At 41.0% G+C, this 23,006-nt stretch overlaps 1 non-coding gene across 1 annotated transcript; it reads left to right on the top strand.

Annotated features, from left to right (window-relative positions):
* Positions 1-9,192: 9,192 nt before the first annotated feature.
* Positions 9,193-9,330, top strand: LOC119938534. Its single transcript, XR_005454454.1, has one exon. It is a non-coding gene; the product is annotated as a small nucleolar RNA SNORA7 (small nucleolar RNA).
* Positions 9,331-23,006: the final 13,676 nt, after the last annotated feature.

Here is a 23,006-nt window from a genome sequence, read left to right as displayed (position 1 = left end):
AATAATAATAATGGCATTTCTTAAGAGCTTACTATGTGCAGAGCACTGTTCTAAGCACTGGGGAGGTCACAAGATAATCAGATTGTCCCTCGTGGGGCTCACAGTCTTAATCCCCGTTTTACAGATGAGGTAACTTGAGGCACAGAGAATTTAAGTGACTTGTCCAAAGTCACACAGCTGACAGTTGGCGGAGCTGGGGTTTGAACCCATGAACTCTGACTCCAAAGCCCGTGCTCTTTTCACTGAGCCAATATCCATCTTTATTCATTTATTATACTTCACCCTGTCATATTCACTCTATTACCCATCTGGTGATTGGTCTTTCTACTGCCCTTACTATTTGTAGATATTTTGTCTGTCTCCCACTTTAGATTATAAACTCCTATGGACAGAGAATCAATTAATGGTATTTGTTGAGCATTTACTATGTGCAGAGCACTATGCTAAGCACTTGGGAAAATACAATAGAGTTGGTAGACAAAACTCCCTGCCCTCAAGGAACCTACAATTAAGTGGGAGACTCTTGTTTGGTTTCCCTTGGGCCTGGTCACTCCTAGTAAGCATTGGATGCCCAGTAAATACCACTTTCAATACTACTCTAATTCAGACTTTTCGATTAATAAATTGGATATTTTTAAATAATCTAGCTGTGGACTTCCTTAGATAATATCTCCAGAGTTATTTTAAAAATAAACTATGATGTATAATAATAAACATACTTGCTTACCAGTTGAAAAATTCCGGCTCCGCCAATTGTCAGCTGTGTGACTTTGGGCAAGTCACTTCACTTCTCTGGGCCTCAGTTTCCTCATCTGGAAAATGGGGATTAAGACTGGGAGCCCCACGTGGGACAACCTGATCACCTTGTATCCCACCAGTGCTTAGAACAGTGCTTTGCACATAGTAAGCGCTTAACAAGTACCATCATCATCATCATTGAAAAACTACTCTTTGCCTTCTCCCTTTTCTCCAGCTTCTGCAGTAAGCATATCTGCAGTCACTCCATCAGCCTAGGTTCCTTGATACAAATAGTGGAAACAATGCTAAAACACTCTAGGTCTAGATGAGTCCATTATATAATTGTGGCATTTGTTAAATGGGGAAGCAGCCTGGCATATTGGACAGAATATTGGCCTGGGAGACAGAAGGTCATGGATTCTAAACAACTTGTCTGCTGTGTGGCCTTGGAAAAGTCACTTCACTTCTGTATGCTTCAGTTACCTCATCTGTAAAATGGGGATTGAGATTGTGAGTTCCACGTGGGACAGGGACTGTGTCTCTAACCCAATTTGCTTGTCCAGGGTTTAGTACAGTGCCTGGCATATACTAAGTGCTTAACAAATACCACAGTTATTATCATTATTTGTTATTTTTATCACTAAATGCTTGCTATTTGCCAAACAATGTACTAAGGTTTGAGGTAGATATAAGATAATCAGGTACCACATAGGGTCCATAGTCTAAATAACAGGGATAACAGGTATTGAATACCCATTTTGCAGATGAGGGAACTGAGGCACAGAGAAGTTAAGAGATTTGCCCAAGGTCACCCAACAGACAAGTGGCAGAACCAGGATTAGAATGCAGGGTCCTCTGATTTCCTGGCCAATGCTCTTTCCACTAGGCAGTGTTGTTTATCTCAAAGTGAACTCCAAATATTTTTTTCTCATGGAGTTTGCATGTAGAGAAAACCCCGCCAATTCTCAAACCTGAGAAAAAGTAGTGGGGTTCAGTGGGTAGCAAAGAAAAAAATGTTTGATCAAGGCAGAGGCTATATTTTGCTCAATCCAATCAGACAACAGTTCTAGACAGCGAAGCAGTTTAAGAATAAAATTTGGAATTACTGCTCACCATTGGCTTTAAAGCACTCAATCACCTTGTTCCCTCCCACCTCACCTTGCTACTCTCCTTTCATTCAATCGTATTTATTGAGCGCTTACTGTGTGCAGAGCACTGTACTAAGCACTTGAAGGAACTGCCAGTTGAATTCACTTGAGGTTTCATTCTCTTGCAATGCCTTTTCTCCTAAGTATTGATCTAATCTCTTTATTCCAGAAATTTCCCATTACCTCTTGAGTGACAACCCAGACCACACACTTTGTTCCTCTAATGCTAACCTTCTCAGAGTATCTTGATCTCATCTATCTCACAGCTGACCTTTCCCGCACATCCTATCCCTGGCCTGAAATGCCCTCCCTCCTCATATCACACAGATAATTGATCTCTTCCACTTCAAAGCCTTAGTGAAAGCACATCTTCTCCAAGAAGCCTTCTCTAAGTCCTCCTCTCTTTCTCCCACTCCCTTCTGCATCGCCCTGGCTTGCTCCTTTCATTCATCCTCCCTCCCAACCCCAAAGCACATATGTATTTATCTGTAATTTATTTATTTATATTAATATCTGTCTCCTCCTCTAGACTATGAGGAACTCATTTTGGGCAGGGAATGTGTCAGTTTGTTGTTGTATCTTACTCTCGCAAGGCCTTAGTACAGTGCTTTGCACACAGTAACCACTCAAATAAGGTTTAATGAATGAATGAATGCTATTCTTGTGATTTGTGTCTGAAGGTTTGTTCAAAGAGATCAATGTGGAAAGAGGCTGCCAAAGGTATGGAAGAACAGGGATGAAGGGAATGAGCAGGGTAGGGATAAAAAGTGTTCTTTCCTTTACTCCCTTCTTCAAGAACTTTATTTTTGAGAAGATAATCTGGTTGAAGGACGTTAATAGAGAGAGAGAGGTGCAATTCTAATAATAATTATAATAATAGTAATGATAATCTTTCATATATATAATATCAGATTATCTAATTATTTTCAGCCTTAGTGAATATTCTGAACAAGAGCCAACTGAAAGTAACATGGGACTGGAAGAAACTAGAAACTACTGAGAGCTCACCTCCTCCAGGAGGCCTTCCCAGACTGAGCCCCCTTTTTCCTCTCCCCTTCTCCGTTCCCCCCGCCCTACCTCCTTCCCCTCTCCACAGCACCTGTATATATGTTTGTACAGATTCATTACTCTATTTTACTTGTACATATTTACTATTCTATTTAATTTGTTAATGATGTGCATCTAGCTTTACTTCTATTTATTCTGATGACTTGACACCAGTCCACATGTTTTGTTTTGCTATCTGTCTCCCCCTTCTAGACTATGAGCACATTGTTGGGTAGGGACCATCTCTATGTGTTGCCAACTTGTACTTCCCAAGCGCTTGGTACAGTGCTGTACACACAGTTAGTGCTCAATAAATGTGATTGAATGAATGAATGAACTAGAGCTGCAGTCATCTAAAATTATCAGGTACATCAAGTTATCTCCCCATCTCACTCCTATCATCCCTCTCCAAATGTCCTGAGCAAGTTGTTTACACCCACTGCCTCTGCTTCCTCTCCTCCAATTCTTTCCTTGACCCCTTCCAATCTAGCTTTCTCCCCCTTCACCCCACCAAAATTGCCCCCTCAAAGGTCACCAATGATCTCCTTCTTGACAAATCCAACAGCCTCTACTCAATCTGAATCATCCACAACCTCTTAGCTGCCTACAACACAATGAACAACCTGCTTCCCTTAGAAATATTATCTTATCTTGGCTTCACTGGCACTGTCCTCTCCTGGCTCTCCTCCTATCTCTTTGGCCACTCCTTATACCCTTATGTGGGCTCTTCCTTTGCCTGCTGTGGGATTATGTTGAGGTTCAGTTCTTGGTTCCCTTCTGTTCTCCATCTACACCCACTCTCATGGACAACCCATTCACTCCCATCAACAAATTTTAGGCCCTCCTAAAATTCACACTTCTTTCATGAATTTCTCAGGACCCTAAACTGTACAATATCAACAGCCAATTCTGGAATTTATGAAATCCTATATAACCATTCTTACCACTTGTATATATGCTTATTCAGTTATTCATTTTGACCTATATATTTGTAAATAGTTTCATGTTTGTCTTCCCCTTGTGGGCTGGGAACATGTCACTTTATTCTGTACTTCCCAAACACTTAGCATGGGGCACTGCACCAGTAGAGTGCTCAAGAAGTAGACCTACATAGTTCACTCAATCATTGATTTTTCCTGACCTCTTACTGTGTGCAGAGCAGCTGGGAAAGTACAGTACAATAGACCAGGTAGACATGATCCCTGTCCACAAGGAGCATACACTCTAGAGGGGAAAACAGACACTAAATTACCAATAGTTATGTACTCTGTAGAAGCAGTAAGACCTGAAGAAAAGAGAATGTGTTTGGGAATCAGAGGACTTTGGTTCTAATCCCATCTCTGCCACTTGCCTCATGCCTCAGCTACCTGTTCTCCTTCTTAGACCTTGAACCCTACGTGGAACAGAGTCTGAGTCCCATCTGGTCTCATCGCATCACCTCCAGTACCCAGAAGAGTGCTTGGCACTTAGTAAGCACTTAGCAAAATCCCAAGTATCATTATTATCATTATTTATTATTATTATCTCTGATATCTTCACCCTTTTATGCCCCATACCTATCCATGAGTCCACTGTTCTGTACTGGAAATCAACCCCCCAAATGCTTTCAGATTAGCATACACCACATGCACTCTCAAGGAGGAAAACAGAATTCTAGTTACTGCTGGGCCTTCAATGCAGTGAACCAAACTTCACTAAACCTGATTTAATCCAAACATGTGCTGATGATGCTCTCTCAATGCCATGGTCTATGACAGAAATAACAATAAAAATAATAACAATGTTGGTATTTGTTAAGTGCTTACTATGTGTTAAGCACTGTTTTAAGTGCTGGAGTAGATACAAGGTAATCAAGTTTGGACCTGGGGCTCACAGTCTCAATCCCCACTTTACAGATGAGGTAACTGAGGTGCAGAGACGTGAAGTGATTTGCCCAAGGTCATACAACAGACAAGTGGTGGGGCTTTCTCTCTCCCAGGCCCGTTCTCTATCCACTAAGTCATACTGCTTCTAGAAAGGAGGATCAGCTGCTTCTGGAAAGGGGAAGGAACATGGCCTAGTGGGAAGAGCACAGAACTGATTGTCATGGGATTCTCTCTCCTTATCTATGTATGGGTGAGCAAACATTCCTATTTATAATAATAATAATAATGGTATTTTTAAGCACTTACTAGGTGCCAAGCACTGTTCTAAGCACTTGGAGAGATACAAGGTTATCAGGTTGTCCTAGGTTGGGCTCACAGTCTTTATCCCCATTTTACAGATGAGGTAACTGGTGCACAGAGAAGTTAAATGATTTGCCCAAAGTCACACAGCTGACAAGTGGCAGAGCTGGGATTAGAACTCATGACTTCTGACTCCCAAGACCAGGCTCTTTCCATTAAGCAAAGCTGCTTCTAATAACAATAATAATAATAGTGGTATTTGTTAAGTGCTTACTGTGTGCCAAGCACTGTATTAAGCGCTGAGGTAGATACAGGCAAATCGGATTGAACACAGTCCCTGTTCCACATGGGGCTCCCAATCTCAATTCTCATTTTACAGATGAGGTCATTGAGGCACAGAGAAGTGAAGTGACTTGCCTAAGGCCACACAGCAGACAAGTGGCAGAGCTGGGATTAGAACCCATAACCTTCTTACTCCCAGGCCCGTGCTCTATCTACTGTGCCAAGCTACTTAAAAATACCAATAAGTAAATGTAAAGATTCATAAACATCAGAATAAATTGCTTATTGATCAAAATAGAAGCCTGAATAAGGAAACACCATGATGAATGTTGAAATTCTTAAAGATCATAATTGTGTTCTATTTAGAAACAGCACAGTGCATAACAGTAAAATAAGAAATCTGGTCCGTATTTTAAAAAAGTGTAATCCGAGTAGAGTGAGACTAATTGAAAGTACAAAAGTTGAACATCCTATTAAAACTTCTTAATATCGGAAACTATGCTCATTGAAAAATGTGACTTTTCTTTAAAATTTGCAAAAGTGACCTTTCTTTAAGTGTGACTGTATCCCTAAGAAATATATCAAAACCAGACATGGCTTGGGTAATTCTGTAACTGAACAGTAAGCTTCTCCTGGGATTCCCATTTATTTGTGCTCAGTTTAGGCAAAAAGGATCAGGTTATTTGTAAGATCCAAAGAAAGAAGGTGATATCCTCCTTGGGAGAAAGGCTCCATGTTTTCTCTAATATTACCCAGCAATTCAAGCTCAAAGACAGAACTGTTAACTCTTATGATAAAATTTTCACTAATGACATTCTAATTTCCTTTTAGAGCCAATAATGGATATTTAATAGGGGAGCATGAAGTTAAAAGGTTAGATCAGGGGACTAAAAGGCAGCACTCCTGGATCTCCTCCTCAACTCTGCTACTGACGACTCTCAGTGTGATACCAGGAATGTCATCTAAGTTCAAAATGATCTCAAAGATATAATAGGATTATCATTGCAGATTAATGGAATATAATTTAGTTATTCCATAGTCAAATTAGAACAGTGTCCTGTTCCTTTCTCATGCTCAGGTTGCTCTCTCTTGGGATTTTAGAAATTTTTTTTAGAAATCATTTTATGCTGTTTTGGGTTCAGTGTTTCCCTGGACTCCTCAAAATAGTACTAGGATAAAATCAGTTTGGTTGCTCAGTTGAATTTCCTAGTGAGTAGAAATGGGAGAAATTTGAAGTGACCTTCCAGGGGATAGAGGATCAGTCATTCATTGATTCAGAAGTATTTATTGAGTGCTTACTATGTGTAAAGCACTGGACTAAGCATTTGGGAGAGTACACTATAACAACAAACAGACACATTCCTGCCCATAATGAGCTCACAGTCTAGGGGGGGGAGACAGACATTAATATAAATATATAAATATATTAAAGATATATACATATGTGCTGTGGGTGTGGGAGGGAGGATGAATGAAGGAGCAGGTAAGAGCAGAGCAGAAGAGAGTGGGAGAAGAGGAGAGTAGGGCTTAGTCAGGGAAGGCTTCTTGGAGGACACTTGCCTTCAATAAGGCTTTGAAGTGGGAGAGATATGAGGAAGGAGGGTGTTCCAAGTCAGAAGTAGGATGTGGGCAAGAGGTTGGTGATGGGATCATGGGAGCTTAGGTCCAGGAACTTACAGAAAAATTGTTTTCAATCATAGGTGGGAGTTTCATAAAAGACATTTCCCAACCTTCTGAGTATTTCTCCATCCCACACCTCTTAAAGAATACATTATGATGTTTCTTTAAGGGAGATTGAAGGGTCATCTTTTTGCATTCTTATCTGCTTTGGCTAACTGCTGGAGGTAACATTTGCAATGCAGTTGTAAGTGTTGTTTTAGTTCTCTATTCTGGGCCAATGAAAGACTCAACCCTCTCACCATAGTGGAATGGGAATAGGCCTTGTACTCTCTACATGGTATTCTATGTTTGAAAAGCCCGTCTGATTTTCATGGACTCATTATTAGAACATGAGCAAGAAGTTAAAATGAAATTACTAGTCAACTTATTAATATGAGTTTGATTAATCTACACTATGTTTTCAAAGTCTGGTATTTTAGATTGTGCATTCATTAGTATTTATTGATTGTCTACAAGGTGCAAACCCTATACGAGTTGTTTTGTAGCAGAGTGAGAGTGACAGTTATGGTGCCTGACTTAAAGGTATTTACAACCCAATGAGGGAATCAGCAGGCACAAATTATTTATATATATGCCCTCAACTCTTGGGGGAGAGTACCACTGTTGTAAACCAGCCATTATGAGTTCAAATCTTGCTAGGGCCATTCCTTTGAGAAGTAGCAAGGGAGCCAGAGGACATGGGTTCTAATTCATTCATTCATTCAATTGTATTTGTTGAGCGCTTACTGTGTGCAGAGCACTATACTAAGCGCTTGGGAAGTACAAGTTGGCAACATATAGAGACGGTCCCTACCCAACAACGGGATCACACTCTCTGCCTCTTGTCTGTGTGACCTTGGGCAAGCTGTTTAACTTCTCTGTGCTTCAGTTACCTCATCTGGAAAATGGGGATTAAGACTGTGAACTCCACGTGGGACAACCTGATTACCTTGTATCTACCACAGTGCTCAGCAAATAGCAAGCACTTAACGAATACCATTATTATCATTATTATAACTGACAAAAAAGGCAACATATGCACAACTAGTAATAATAAAAAATAAAAATTAAAAATACATAAATAGAATACAAAGGTGTTCTCTTTGTTCTATCTAAATTTAAGAAACTAAGTGAACAGAGGTGTAAGCCTACACAGGATAATTATACAGTCATGTAATGGCATTTGCTAAGTGCTTATTGTGTGCTGACTCCTGTACTAAGTGCTTCGGAGATCCACACATAATAGAGTTGGCAGATATGGCAGACCTCAAGGAGCTTACAGCTTAATGGGAAGCTTACAGATATATCTCACCATCCTTCATTTTCTGCATAGCTATTACAGATTTTTATAGGCCTCTTTTATATTTTAGTCACTGGGAGCTCAAAATACTGTTTTATTTCTTGTCTTGCTTGACCTTATCACTGCAGAACACCATCATCTGCCTAGTCCCCTCATCATCCCTCCCCCCCCTTACCTCCTTCCCTTCCCCACACCACCTGTATATATGTATATCTGTTTGTACATATTTATTACTCTATGTATTTATTTATTTATTTATTTTACTTGTACATATCTATTCTATTTATTTTATTTTGTTAGTATGTTTGGTTTTGTTCTCTGTCTCCCCCTTCTAGACTGTGAGCCCACTGTTGGGTAGTGACTGTCTCTATATGTTGCCAACTTGTACTTCCCAAGCACTTAGTACAGTGCCCTGCACACAGTAAGTGCTCAATAAATATGATTGATTGATTGATTGATAGTCTAACAAGTCCATAACATTGGTATTATCCTTGACATATCTCTCATTGAACCCTAGTATTGAAAGTCACTTAATCTTGTTGATTCTTCCTTCATAACATCTCAAGAATTGGTCTTTTTCTTTCTTTCTAAACTGTTACCACTGATCCAAGCATTCGGTATACCCCAGCCTCTTTGATGACTTTCTGGCATCCTGTCTCTCCCATTTCCAGTCCATAGGTCACTCTGTTGCCCAGATCATTTTTTTTTTTCTGAAGAGTCATGCATCCCATGTCTCTCCACTACTCAAAAACCTTCAATGGTTATCCATCCAACTTCACATCAAACAGAGATTTCTTGCCTTTGGCCTTCAAGCATTCAATCAGCTTTTTCCCTACCTTACCCTCAATGATCTCCCCTCTCAGGGTCGCATCTGGAGAGTTTCCAGTACTCTACCAGTCTCTGCTATGGGAAGGACAGTCAAGCAGAGGCATACCCATTCCATTCTTAGCTTGACCAGTGGCTAGTGAGTGGAAGGTAATTTGCTCCAAGCTAAATTCACCCATGTTGGGCAGCAGCAGCATGGGAGAGAGTCAAGGTTGGAGACTGGAGTTTACTGCACAGAAGAAGGCAATGTGAAGCACTTCCATATTTTTTACCAAGAAAACTCTATGGATACACTACCAGAATGATTGCAGATGGAGAGTGGGGCATTCTGGGAGAGATGTGTCCATGGAGTCGCTATGGATCGAAATGACTCAGTGGCAATAAGATAAGACAAGACCTCTCTGATCTACTACACTTCAACCCACACACTTGGCTCCTTTAACACTAACATACTCTCTTACCTCTAGCTCATCTATCCCATCACTGACCTCTTGCCCATATTCTTCCTTTGCACCTGGAATTCCCTCTCCCTTCATATCTGACAGTCCTCTGGTCTCTCCACACTCAAATCCCTCCTAAAACTCACATATCCTCCAAAAGGCCTTCTCTAAGCCCGATACTTCTCTATCCATGGCACTGTCTGTATTGAGTATGCACTTGCCCGTGTACCTTTTAAACAATTTGGTGCTCACCCCAGCTCCACAGTACTTATGAAAATATTCTTATACTTTCCTATCTGTAATTCTAATTTAATGTTTTTTTCTCCCCTGCAAACTGTAAGCTTCTTGTAGGGAGGGACCATGTCTACAAATTCCATTTTATTGTACTTTTCCAAAGGCTTAGTATGATGCTCTGCAAACAGTAAGGGCTCAATAAATATCATAGATTGATTGTTTGATCTTTACCAAATCAGACTTGGTAGTGTCTCCTTGTCATACAATAACTTTTCTAACTGTATGTAAGCAAAGAAAAAAAAGTCCAGATTATTGATATATGCATAGATATAGATAAATGTCAGTGTGTCTCTACCTCACACAGATGAAGATATAAGAATAAGGGAGGGAGGAAGGACAATATAGGGAAAGAAGAGGGTAAAGAGCAGGAGAGTGGAGGGAGTGATGCATAGATAAAGATACACAAAGATCAAGCTATTTTGGGGGGGTTCTACAATTAAAACCAGTGGTGAATTTTTTTTATCACTTCACTTTTCTGAATTACAATATATTTCAAATAATGTGCACATAAAAATGCTACTTGCAGTGTCCTGGGCAATTTTTGTTTTTCCTCCTAGAAACCTCTGATCTAAGAGTTTTATCCCATTTCTAATTGCTGCACTCCAGGCCAGCATGTCTTCTACTGCTATAAACCACACTCTGCAGATATGACCTATCATCTGAGATTTTGCAATGGAGTGTATAAAGATACCTTCATCCCTCCTGACTTTTGGTCCCCCATTGCAACTCACCATGAAAGTGGCACTACCTTCACTACCTCAGAGTGAGCTGTATAAAAAAATTTCACCATAGATCTTCTGTTTGGCCCAAAATCTAAAATCACACTGATTCTCTGATGTGTTGATACATCAGGACATGCTGACTTTTTTATTTAGTTTTCTACCTCTTACTGCTTTGACTTCATCAGACAGTGGGCTGGTTAGATAGCAGAACTCAGTGGAAGTGATCAATCCCGTTGTCAGTAGAGCACTTTACACAGGCAGAATTGGAAATACCTTCAGCCCTCTTCAGGCTGCTAGCTAATTATGGGCTTCACTATTTCAGCACCATAGGGATGGAAGACTTTAGGGTCAGGGAGCAGAATGACCTTAGCCAAACACAGGGCCATACTACTCTCTCCCCACCACCCTTTCCCTTCCTTGGAAGCTTTCATTTTCCCTTTCATGACTCCATTACAGAGCTGATCTCTCCAACTCCTGGACTCTCTTGCACTTCAAGTTGCAGAGTAAGTACTGGATCAGAAAAAGTTTGGGAATGATAGATGTCAGAGGGATCTCACTGGGTAGGAACCATGGCTCCACCTCCTCCTAGATACCACTTTTGTAGACTGAGGAAAAGCCACAGTAACATAGCTCTGAACATAAACCACATACCATCTTGACATCTTCCTCTACAGAAGTGAGGCACCTATCTGTGTACACAAGAGAGACCTTTGCAGCTGCCCTAGTTGTTTTAGCCTTTGGTGGTTCTGTTTTAATCCCAGGAAATGGTCACATGTCAAGGGAATCATTAATTTTTAATTTTGTATCTAATATTTGCAAATACCCTTTGTTCTCTTATGAGGAAACACACCATGGAACTCTACTAATAACTAAATAAATATGTTGCTCAGTGCAATTGCAAACAAGTGGAACCCAATAGTTCCCCAAATTGTCTGTTAATATGTTTGACAGAAAGATAGTTCATTGCTAATCTAATGAAACGGTCTGAAACTAGTTCCTAAACAGCACGTTGTAATGAAGGCCCCCTCAGGCCTTTTCATGATTACATCTGTGCATGATATACCATACTTCATGCTGCTGCCCCCATACTTCATGCTGCTGCCCGGATTATCTTTGTCCAGAAACGCTCTGGGCATATTACTCCCCTCCTCAAAAATCTCCAGTGGCTACCAATCAATCTGCGCATCAGGCAGAAACTCCTCACCCTGGGCTTCAAGGCTCTCCATCACCTCGCCCCCTCCTACCTCACCTCCCTTCTCTCCTTCTACTGCCCAGCCCGCAACCTCCGCTCCTCCACCGCTAATCTCCTCACTGTACCTCGTTCTCGCCTCTCCCGCCGTCGACCCCCGGCCCACGTCATCCCCCGGGCCTGGAATGCCCTCCCTCTGCCCCTCCGCCAAGCTGGCTCTCTTCCTCCCTTCAAGGCCCTGCTGAGAGCTCACCTCCTCCAGGAGGCCTTCCCAGACTGAGCCCCTTCTTTCCTCTCCCCCTCGTCCCCCTCTCCATCCCCCCATCTTGCCTCCTTCCCTTCCCCACAGCACCTGTATATATGTATATATGGTTGTACATATTTATTACTCTATTTATTTATTTATGTATTTATTTATCTTACTTGTACATTTCTATCCTATTTATTTTATTTTGTTGGTATGTTTGGTTCTGTTCTCTGTCTCCCCCTTTTAGACTGTGAGCCCACTGTTGGGTAGGGACTGTCTCTATGTGTTGCCAATTTGTACTTCCCAAGCGCTTAGTACAGTGCTCTGCACATAGTAAGCGCTCAATAAATATGATTGATTGATTGATTGATTGATATGATAATCTCAAATCTACCCCCCAGTGCTTATCGCAGTGCTTGGCACAGAGTAAGTACATAAGTACCACAATTATTATTATGATTCTATCAGAAGCAGAAAAGGAATTTTAAATTCCATTTGGTGCTAAATGGGGTGCTTTAAATACCACAAAATTCTTATAATTGTCTAAATTGACTGCATAGACAAATGAAAAACTGGAGCCAGAAAATAAATTAACTGAAATAAATGAAAAGAATTGTTAGCTTTGCACATATGGACCTAGGCATTTGAGAGCATGAATCATTGTATCTTCTTACTATCATGACATTGGAGAAAACAATGCATGGAGTATTTTTATTTCCCTTAAAAGCTAATTTGGGATTTTATTGCTTGAGACAATCTGAAAAGGGCAAGTAACCACAAAGAGGCTTCTATCATCTTGGACAACTTTTTCATTTGCTTTTGCTAATGCATTTGAATGAGGAAATAAGTTTGGTAGGGTTGGTGAAAGTACCTCTTTACTTGTAGCCCTCTGGGCAAGAATACCAGCATTATACAAATAAATAAACTTAGAAGTAACTCATACCTCAAAAATAAAGAAGCCAATGGAATACTGCCTAAGACTCTACAAAAATCCAAAGTCAAGAAGAAAGGAGGATCTGTTCTGTCATCAACAGCATTTATTGAGTGTCCCTTATGTGCTTATTGAGTGTCCCTTAGTGTATTTGTTATGCACTTACTATGTGCCAGGCACAGTACTAAGTCCTGGGGTGGATACAAGCAAGTCGGGCTGGACACAGTCCATATCCCACATGTGGACTGGGTGTTCCCTGTACTAGGAAATACACTATTTTATTTAGGAACATGCAATAGAAGCAAAGAATGTGTTCTCTTGCCCTCGAGTAGCTTAATGCTCAATAAATACGATTGAATGAATGAATGAGCATTCTAATGATTCCAGCTCCAGTGTGTTTAATATAGAACTAGTCTTCTGGAGGCCATATTTGATTTCCTCTTGTTCATCCACAGTCATTTAAATACTATCCATATGCTACTCATGCAAACCTAAAACTATTCATAATGAACTAAATGTTCTCCAAGTTGCCCATAAAATATGCTCAAAAAGTCACTTGATTACATAAGCATTTTTAATGAATAGGCTGTATAGATTTTTCAGTACTACTTTTGCTGTGATTTGCAAAATACATTGAAGTCTTAATTATGGTGGAAGTTATCTGAACTATTTTGGCCTTTGATTTTATAATGCAACATGCAATTCCTGTTGGTATAATAAAACAGTAACTTCAGTATTTGTTATAGAGGAGTTAAATTTATAAGTCTATCAAAATACCTCTTGGTTCCTGTAAATGTTTAGGAAACATTTCTGAAATGTTTGTAAGCGTTAGGGTGTAAAGAGTTGAAAGACTGTGCTTCACTCCTCCTTCTGAACAATATTCTTAGAATTAAAATGGTCTTCCTTCTGAACAGGCTTCTTGCGTTAGGTATGACTTCTTTCCAAACGCTTTTCTCAGAGTCAAACTATTCCTCTCGAAAAAACATCCATGACTGTCAGCAGGCACCATGGGACTCAAAGAAAGGCAGTCTCACCAGACCTTCCCCAAGAACTAGAGTTGGATGATTGTCAACCACTATGATTTCTGTGAGTTTGATCTGGCTTGTTTTAATTGGTCATCTCAATTCGGAAGAATGATAACTGACAAAATTAGAAGGCAAACAGGCCATGAGAGGGCATGGGGGTATATAGGTCACGGGAAGGCCCCCCTTCCAGGCTCTGCTTCTCATTTGTTGTTCCTCCTTCAACAAATCATTTGACCTCTCTGGACCTGCATTGGCAATAATAATGATCTGCTTCTTACCTACCTCATGGGGATGTAGTAATAAAAATGATGGTAAAGCACCTTGTAAAAAATTCAAAAATGCTGTATAAATAGTAAAAATTAATGAAACCTACATATTTTAGCTCTCAGGGAGGAAGGCGTACAGTATATTCAATAAAGGATTTGCTAGCAAACTGGAGATTTGCCTCAATTGTGAATCAAGGTATAGAATATTCTAGGGTGCATAAGGTCTTGACGCACAACCTATCAAGGTTCTGGCCTGAGGGGGCAGCTCCAGATTTAGGCTGGTCTGGGTGACCAAAGCGGCCCAAAAGATTGTACTCTGTACAGGGAGTTTCCCTTCAGCATTGATTCCCATTTATTCAATGGGAATCATTGGGTTAGGAAGTAAATGATTCAGTGATTCTAACATGACTGCTATCTCTGGATACCAATTTCTATAATGTTGTTATGTTCACCTGTAGAAAAATGTTTTCTACCTTTGCCACCCAATGTTATTTTATTATAATACCTTAAAATTACAAGAACATCATTTATTCGGTATAATACGGTTAGGGTGAGGCAGAGGCTGGAAAGAGTAGCTGTAGTGCATCTTAACTAATTCATTCATTCATTCAATCACATTTATTGAGAGCTTACTGTGTGCAGAGCACTGTACTAAGTGCTTGGAAAGTACAATTTGGCAACAGATAGAGACAATCCCTACCCAACAACTGGCTCATATTGTGTCCTTATACACAGCTGCTCTGTCCTACACTGAATGCTGTGGCATCAACATGCAGATCATCTTATATCAGACCAGCTTCTGTTGACAGAAGAACATTCCCTATTTTTTTCATAATCTGGTATCTAAATTGCACAATGAGAACATATCTTACAGAGAAGCAGTGTGGTCTAATGTAAATACAGTACTAGGAATCGGGAAATCAGGATTCTAGTCCCACCTCTGCCACTGGCCTGCTGGGTGACCTTGAGAAGGTCACAGAATCTCTCTGGGCCTCAGTTCCTCATTTGTATAATGGGGGTAAAGTAGGTTGTGAGCCTCATGTAAGACAATGACTGTGTCCAGTCTGATAATTCTGCATGGGCTCAGCATTTAGAACATAGATTGAACTGCTATAACTGCTGATCACTTCTCCCAGTCCCTTCAATGCCACTCTTGCTCCTTCATTCATCCTCCCTCCCATCCCCTCAGCACATATGTATATATCTGTAATTTGTTTATTCATATTAATGTCTGTCTCCTCCTCTAGACTGTGAACTCATTGTGGGGAGGAATGTGCATTTTTGTTTTTTTATTGTACTCCCCCAAGTGCTTAGTACAGTGCTTTGCACACAGTAAATACTCAATAAATATAATTGAATGAATGAACCACTGGCTTTAAGGCATTCAATTGTTTTTCTCCCTTTCAGTCTCTGTCTCCTCTGCTAGATTGTCAGCTCCTTGAGAGCAGAGATCATGTCTAATAATTTTGTTGTGTTTTCCCAGTCACATAGTACAGTTCTCTACACAGTTAGTGCTCAATAAATGCTATTAATTACTTTTCCACCCTCTTCTCCTACAACCCCCCTGCTCACATTCTTCATTCCTCTCAAGCCAACCTACTACTGTGCCTCATTCTCATCTTTCCTACAGTCTCTCTCTTGTTGACATCCTTCCTCCTACATGGAGCTCTCTCCCTCTTCACGTCCAACAGATTATCACCCTCCCCAGTTTCAAAGCTCTCTGAAATCACATCTTCTCCAGGAGGCCTTCTATCAACCCTGGTAATATTCTCCAACTGCCAATTCAGCATTTCCACGTCACCTAAACACTTGTATATTCACACCCCTGTCCTCTTGTAGCACCTTTATACACATTTATACTGTTTCTTCCTCCTGTCTGTAATTTACTTTAACCTTTGCCTACCCTGATAGATTGCAAACTCCTTGAGGCAGGGATCATATCTATTAATTCTATTGTACTCCCTCAATGCTTAGCATAGTGTTCTGTATATAATAGTTGCTTGGTAAGTACTATTGATTGATTAATTTGGTACAGTTGTTAAACACTTATTTTTCAAACTTACCTCCACTGGTTTCTTTAAATAGTCATATTAGGTAGAAAAAAATATCATTATCCCCCATTTACAGATGCGGAAATCAAAGAACAGAAAGGTTATATGACTTGTCCAAGGTCACACAGCTGACCACATAGCTGCTACTAAGCCACAAGAAGAGGCATGGCCTAGTAGAAAGAGCACAGGATTGAGTCAGGAGGCCACGGTTCTGAACCCAGTTCTGTCCCTTGTCTGCTGAGTGACCTTAAGCGAATCACTTAACTTCTCTGTGATTCAGCTTTCTCATTTGTTATAAATGGTATGTGTTAAGTGTTTATGTGCCAGACATTGTATTAAGCATTAGATTGATATTAGATGATCAGGTTGGACACAATCCATGTCCCTCATGGGGCCCACTGTCTTAATCCCCTTTCTACAGATGAATTAACAGAGGCACAGGAAAGTTAAGTGACTTACCCAAGGGCACACAGCAGAGAAGGAGTAGAGCCAGGATTAGAATTTAGGTCCTCTGACTCCCAGTCCCAGCTTTTTCCAATAGGCCACACCGCTTCTCTTCATCTATCAAATAGGGATTAAATACCTGTTCTCCCTCCCCGCTAGACTGCAGTTCGGGACTGTGTTTGTTCCGATTGTATCTACTCCAGTGCTTAGCATGGTACTAAGAGAGCCTCAACACTGATGACATGACCTCACCAGGAAAAATGGGTCTTAGAATCTAGGCCTCCTGACTTAATCAATCAGTAATATTGAGGGCTTGCTGGGTGCCGAGCACTGAACTAAGCTCTCGGGAGAGTACAGTGTAATAAAGTTGGTAAACACATTCCCAGATACGATGTAATAGAGTTGGTAAACACATTCCCTGCCCACAACAAGCTTACAGACTAGAGGGTTCTCAGACCAGTGTTCTTTCCACTGGACCAATAGAGAAGAACAAACTGTAATATACTGCCACTCCTGCAGTAGTGTTAATGTGTGTTACTTTTTGTTTTCCTTTTTATGTCATTTCTTTTCTTGAGTTTATGTCACCCTATCCTCCTCCATTTTTTTATTGTGAGACCCCTCTGGGTCAGGGTCTTGGCCTGGAGTTTCATCTTTGTATCCTTCCCTAACCCCTAGACCAGTCCCTGGCAGAAAGCTAGATCAGAAAATGCAAGTAGTAGTAGTAGTAGAAGTAGTACTAATAATCATGATCTAGCCAGTTGTCCCAACCTCTTTCTTACCAAACTATCTGAAAGTTGGGCCAGAACCAAACAAGGCCAGAGGTGATGCTATTTTACTCTGTTGCTTGTATCATTTTACTAAAGCAATGTACTGTCCACAATCTCCCTACTTCCCCAAAACCTCCAATGATTACACATTCCTCTCGACTCTTGAAAATCGTTTCTAAGCCACTAAATCAGCTCCCTCCCTCTTATCTATTCTTCTCTCACTTACACCCCAGCTTTTCCTCTTCATTCCTCTCAAGATAATTTACTCGCGTTACCTCATTCTCATCTCTCCTGCTGCCTACCTCTGGTTCACTTCCTCCCTGCTACCTCAACTCCCTCCTCCTTCCTGCCTTACAGGCCACAGCTCTTCAATCATCAAAAATCACATCACTTCCAGGAGACCTTTCCTGATTAATTTCTAATCTCCCCACCTTAGATTACACAAACTACTTTTGAGCCACCAAAGCCAACATAATATAACATCACAGGCATGTATGTACACGTCTCACTCTCTGTCATTTCTATCTATCTATAAAGTACTTTAATTTCTGTCTCACCTGCTAGTTAGTAAGCTCCCTCTGGGCAGGGAATAAGTCTTATTCTATTGTATTCTCCCAATTGCTTAGTAGAGTGCTCAGCACACAACAGATGCTCAGTGGAAAGAGCACGGACTTTGGAGTCATTCATTCATTCAATCGTATTTATTGAGCGTTTACTGTGTGCAAAGCACTGTACTAAGCGCTTGGGAAGTACAAGTTGGCAGCATATAGAGACGGTCCCTACCCAACAACGGGCTCACAGTCTAGAAGGGGGAGACAGACAACAAAACAAAATATGTGAACAGGTGTCAAGTCGTCAGAACAAATGGAATTAAAGCTAGATGCACATCATTAACAAAATGAATAGAACAGTAAATATGTACAAGTAAAATAAATAGAGTAATAAATCTGTACAACATATATGCAGGTGCTGTGGGTCAGAGGTTATGGGTTCAAATCCCGGCTCCACCAACTGTCAGCTGTGTGTCTTTGGGCAAGTCACTTAACTTCTCTGTGCTTCAGTTACCTCATCTGTAAAATGGGGATTAAAATTGTGTGAGCCCCCCATGGGACAACCTGATCACCTTGTAACCTCCCCAGCACTTAGAAAAGTGCTTTGCATATAGTAAGTGCTTAACAAATACAATCATCATTATTATTATTAATAAATTCATTAATTCAATCATATTTATTGAGCACTTACTGTGTGCAGAGTACTGTACTAAGCACTTGGAAAGCACAATTCAGCAACATATAGAGACAATCCCTACCCAATAATGGGCTCATTTTCTAGAAGGGGGAGACAGATCATAAAACAAAACAAGTAGACAGATTGAGACAATGTTCACCCAGCCACCCACTCATTGTGAAGCAACTTATTTCAAGCTTTACCATTCCTTTTCCTCAAGTCTTTGGTAAGTCACTTCATAAGTCATATTTACATAAACTAAACTGTTAGTCAAAATCTAAGGGTTTCACTTAACTATTTTATATGGCATTTTGAGCTGCCCAAGAGAAGATTACCTTGAGATCCCAAAATGGACAAAAATTCCTTCTTAACATGAATCATTACAATTAGCACTTTCCTTCACCGACATCTACTATGTAACTGCAACTGATTCCCCACCTAATGGGAGTTAAGTCTGCCTCACCATTTACACACCCATGAATTTGTATGGTAATTTATTTTTCCTAAAGCAATTTTATGACAATTATTTAATTTTAATCCTTACAACATCCATAGGAGATAAGAGGAGGCACTACCTCTTCATTATACTGGTTTTGCAGATAGGAAAACCAAGGCCCAGAAAGGTTAAGTGACTTGCCCAAGGTCAGCCAGAATGTAAATGGAAGAACCAAGTTTTCCAACTCGGAGACTCATGCTAAATCAAGAAGGCTACACATTTGGAGTTTTATCTTTCCCTCTATCCATGTTTGCAAAAATCTTGGGGAAATCTGACCTCAGTTCTCCATGACTTTCTTTTACTCTTCTGACCCCTTTCACTCATTCTGATCTCCAGTCAATCAGGTATATTTATCAAGGGCTTATTATGTGTAGAGCACTGCACTAAGCTCTAGGGAAAATGCAACACAACAGAGTTGGCAGACAGTCTCTTCCCACAAGAAGCTCACAATATAAAGGGGTAGATGGACATTAATATGAACTACAAATATGTACATAAATGTTTTAGGGATGAGGGTGGGATGAATAAAGGGTGCAAATCTAAGTGAAAGGGTGATGCAGAAGGGAATGGGAGAAGAGGAAATGAGGACTTAGTTGGGGAAGGCCTCTTGGAGGGGATGCAATTTTAGTAAGGCTTTGAAGGTGGGGAAAGTGATTGTCTGTCAGCTATGAATAATAATAATAATAATAATGGTATTTGTTAAGAGCTCACTATGTGCCAAGCACTGTTCTAAGCACTGGGGGGGCATACAAGGTAATCAAATTATCCAACATGGGGCTCACAGTCTTCATCCCTATTTTCCAGATGAGGGAACTGAGGCACAGAGAAGTTAAATGACTTGCCCAAAATCACACAGCTGACAAGTGGTGGAGCTAGGATTAGACCATGACCTCTGACTCCCAAGCCCTGGATCTTTCCACTGAGCCATGCTGCTTCTCAGGGGAAGGACTTCCAGGCCAGAGAAAGGATGTGAGCTAAGGATCAGCGGAAAGATTGAGATACAGTGAGTAGGTTGGCATGAAAGTAGTGAAGTGTGTGGGCTGGGTTGCAGAAGGGAATCAGAGAGGTAAGGTTGGAGGGGCAAGGTGATTGAGTGATTTAAAGCCAATGTAAGGAGTTTCTGTTTGATATGGAGGTGGATGGGCAACCACTGAAAGGTTTTGAGAAATGGCAAAACATGGACTGAAAGTTTTTGCAGAAAAATGATCTGGGCAGCAAAGTGAAATAAGAACTGGAGTGGCAGGGAGGTCAGTTAGCAAGGATGCTATTACAGTACTCAAGGTGACAAAGGATAAGTGCTTTGGATTAACACAGTAGCAGTTTGGATGGAAAGGAAAGGACAGATTTTGGGGATGTTGAACTGAAAGGATTTGGCAACACTGAATTTGTGGGTTGAACGAAAGAGAGGAATCAGGGATAATGCCAAGGTTGTGAGACAAGATGCTGTTTATAGTGATGGGCAAGTCAGGGGAGAGGACAAGGTTTATGTGGGAAAATGAGGAGTTCTATTTTGGATATGTTAGGTTTGGGGTGCCAGCAAGACATCCAAGTAGAGATGCCCTGTAGACAGGAGGAAATACGAGACTGCAGAGAAGGAGAAAGAACACCGCTGGAGATGTAGATTTGAGAATGATCCACATAGAGATGGTAGTTGAAGTCGTGAGAACAAATGACTTCTCCGAGGTAGTCAGTATAGATGGAAAACAGAAGGGGACCCAGAACTGGGCCCTGATGGACTCCCACAGTTGGGAAGTCTCTGGGAGGGGGGCGCTAATTTGGGGGCTACAAGGCCTTGAAGTATGGGAACACCTAACTTAAGGGATGGGATAGTTATATCTAGCAGCTCCAAATCTAATAAGGGTGTACCTGATCTGTCTTTGTAAGAACGTGCCAGATTCCTGCATGCCCATTTTGCCTGGAACTGTTCCCAAAATGAGTCGGTTCTGGGAGACAAATCCTTCCCCTCGTGTGGTCTCAGCCTCAGTTTGATACCTGGACCAGAGGGCAAGAAGATTTTTAGATGAAATCCCAGTTCTGCCAAATGCCGGAAGTGTAACCTTGGGCAAGTCACTTAACATCTCTGTGCCTCAGTTTCTTCAACTGAAAAATGGAGATTAAATACCTGTTCTCTCTCCTAAAACTATGACCCCCATATGGGACAGAGACTATATCCAGCCTGACTATATTGAATCTATGCTGGTGCTTGACACATAGCAAGCACTTTACCATTGAAAACAAATGTTTAAAATGTGTTTTTTTTTTTTACCAGTTTCACCTTGTGGGATACAGGAGAATAAGAAAGAACTGACCTACTGAGTGTAGTCGTAATAGTAATGATAGTTACTGAGTATAGTGAGCAGAAGGGTTGGAACTGGGAGAGATAAGAATGAAACACAGCAAGTAGGTTAACTTGAGAAGAATATAAAGTGTGAACTACAGTGCAGTGGGAACTGTGCACTGCAGTTCGAGAAGATAGTGGATAAATAAGGGGTAGAGATGAGATGGACTGCATTAAAGCCAACAGTCAAGAGCTTCTACTTGATGGGTACAGAAGTGGGAAACTATTGTAAGTTTTTAAGGCAAATAGAGCGGTATGCACCTTTCTCCTAGGCTAAAAAACCACTCCCACTCCCCAGTGGAAAGATCAGGGCTGTGCAGTCACAGGACCTGGGTTCTAAGCCCAGCTCTACCACTTCCCTGCTGTGTGTCCATGGGCAACTCAATTAACTTCCCTTTGCCTCAAATAAAATAAGGATTCCTTTCTACTGAGACAAAGTCTCTTGTGGGATAGGAGATGTATCCAACCTGATTGTTTTGTACCTGTTATATTGTATTCTCCCAAATGCTTAGGACACAAAGTTTAGGACACTAAATATGATTACTTAATTATCTACTCCAGTGCTAACTACAGTCCTTGGCACATAGTAAGTCCTTAAATTCTACAATTATCAAAAAGATATTTTCAAAAAAACCTTCTGAGCAGCACTGTGATATATTGATGATCATAAATATGATTATCATTGATTATCAATATATACAATTGAATAAATATTGAATAGAGAGGGGAGAGGCTGGAGAAAAGAAGACCAATGAAAAGGCTCGTACATTTGTCAAGTCTGGATATGTCAGCCGTCTATCAAGGACAGATTAAGACCATTCAACTTTGTGACACCACCCATGTGACAACAGTCATTACATGATCCTGCCCAGCTGTGTTCCTCCTTCCCCGTATATCCTGAAGTCTCAGATTGAGCCTCTTCACCACCAATTGCCCTCACCAATCTCCCCCTGTATTCACTTGCATTTTTCTGCCCAGGCATTAGCAAGGTGGAAGGAAACAGGGTGGACATTGGAAGGCCTCTTACCCAGTAGCTGCCCCACCTCACACAGCTTTCCTTTCTGAAAAAATCCTTCCCCTGGACCAGGTGAAGAGAGGTTTTTGTCTCAATTGCCATCTGATTAGGAAACAGGGAAGTCATGGTCCATGAAGGAAGCATGCATCATACTGAGGGGAGAAAGGAAATACTGGGGGCCCGTAGTCTTCAATAGACTTGACGTATTGCCAGTGCTGAGCTGAGCTTGGCTGGATAAAAGAGAGAGAGAGAAAGAGAGTGTGTGTGTGTGTGTGTGTGTGTGTGTGTGTGTGTGTGTGTGTGTGTGTGTGTGTGTGTGAGGGAGAAGGAAGCTCAGTGCCTGGAGGCAGGAGCTGCACTAAGATTGTTCAGTTACATGGTCTCTCCCCA

This window comes from Tachyglossus aculeatus, chromosome 1, assembly GCF_015852505.1.
Source record: "Tachyglossus aculeatus isolate mTacAcu1 chromosome 1, mTacAcu1.pri, whole genome shotgun sequence".
Taxonomy (NCBI): Eukaryota; Metazoa; Chordata; class Mammalia; order Monotremata; family Tachyglossidae; genus Tachyglossus; species Tachyglossus aculeatus.
The sequence above is the reverse complement of the archived record's forward strand: the minus strand, read 5'-3'. Positions and strand labels throughout refer to the sequence as shown.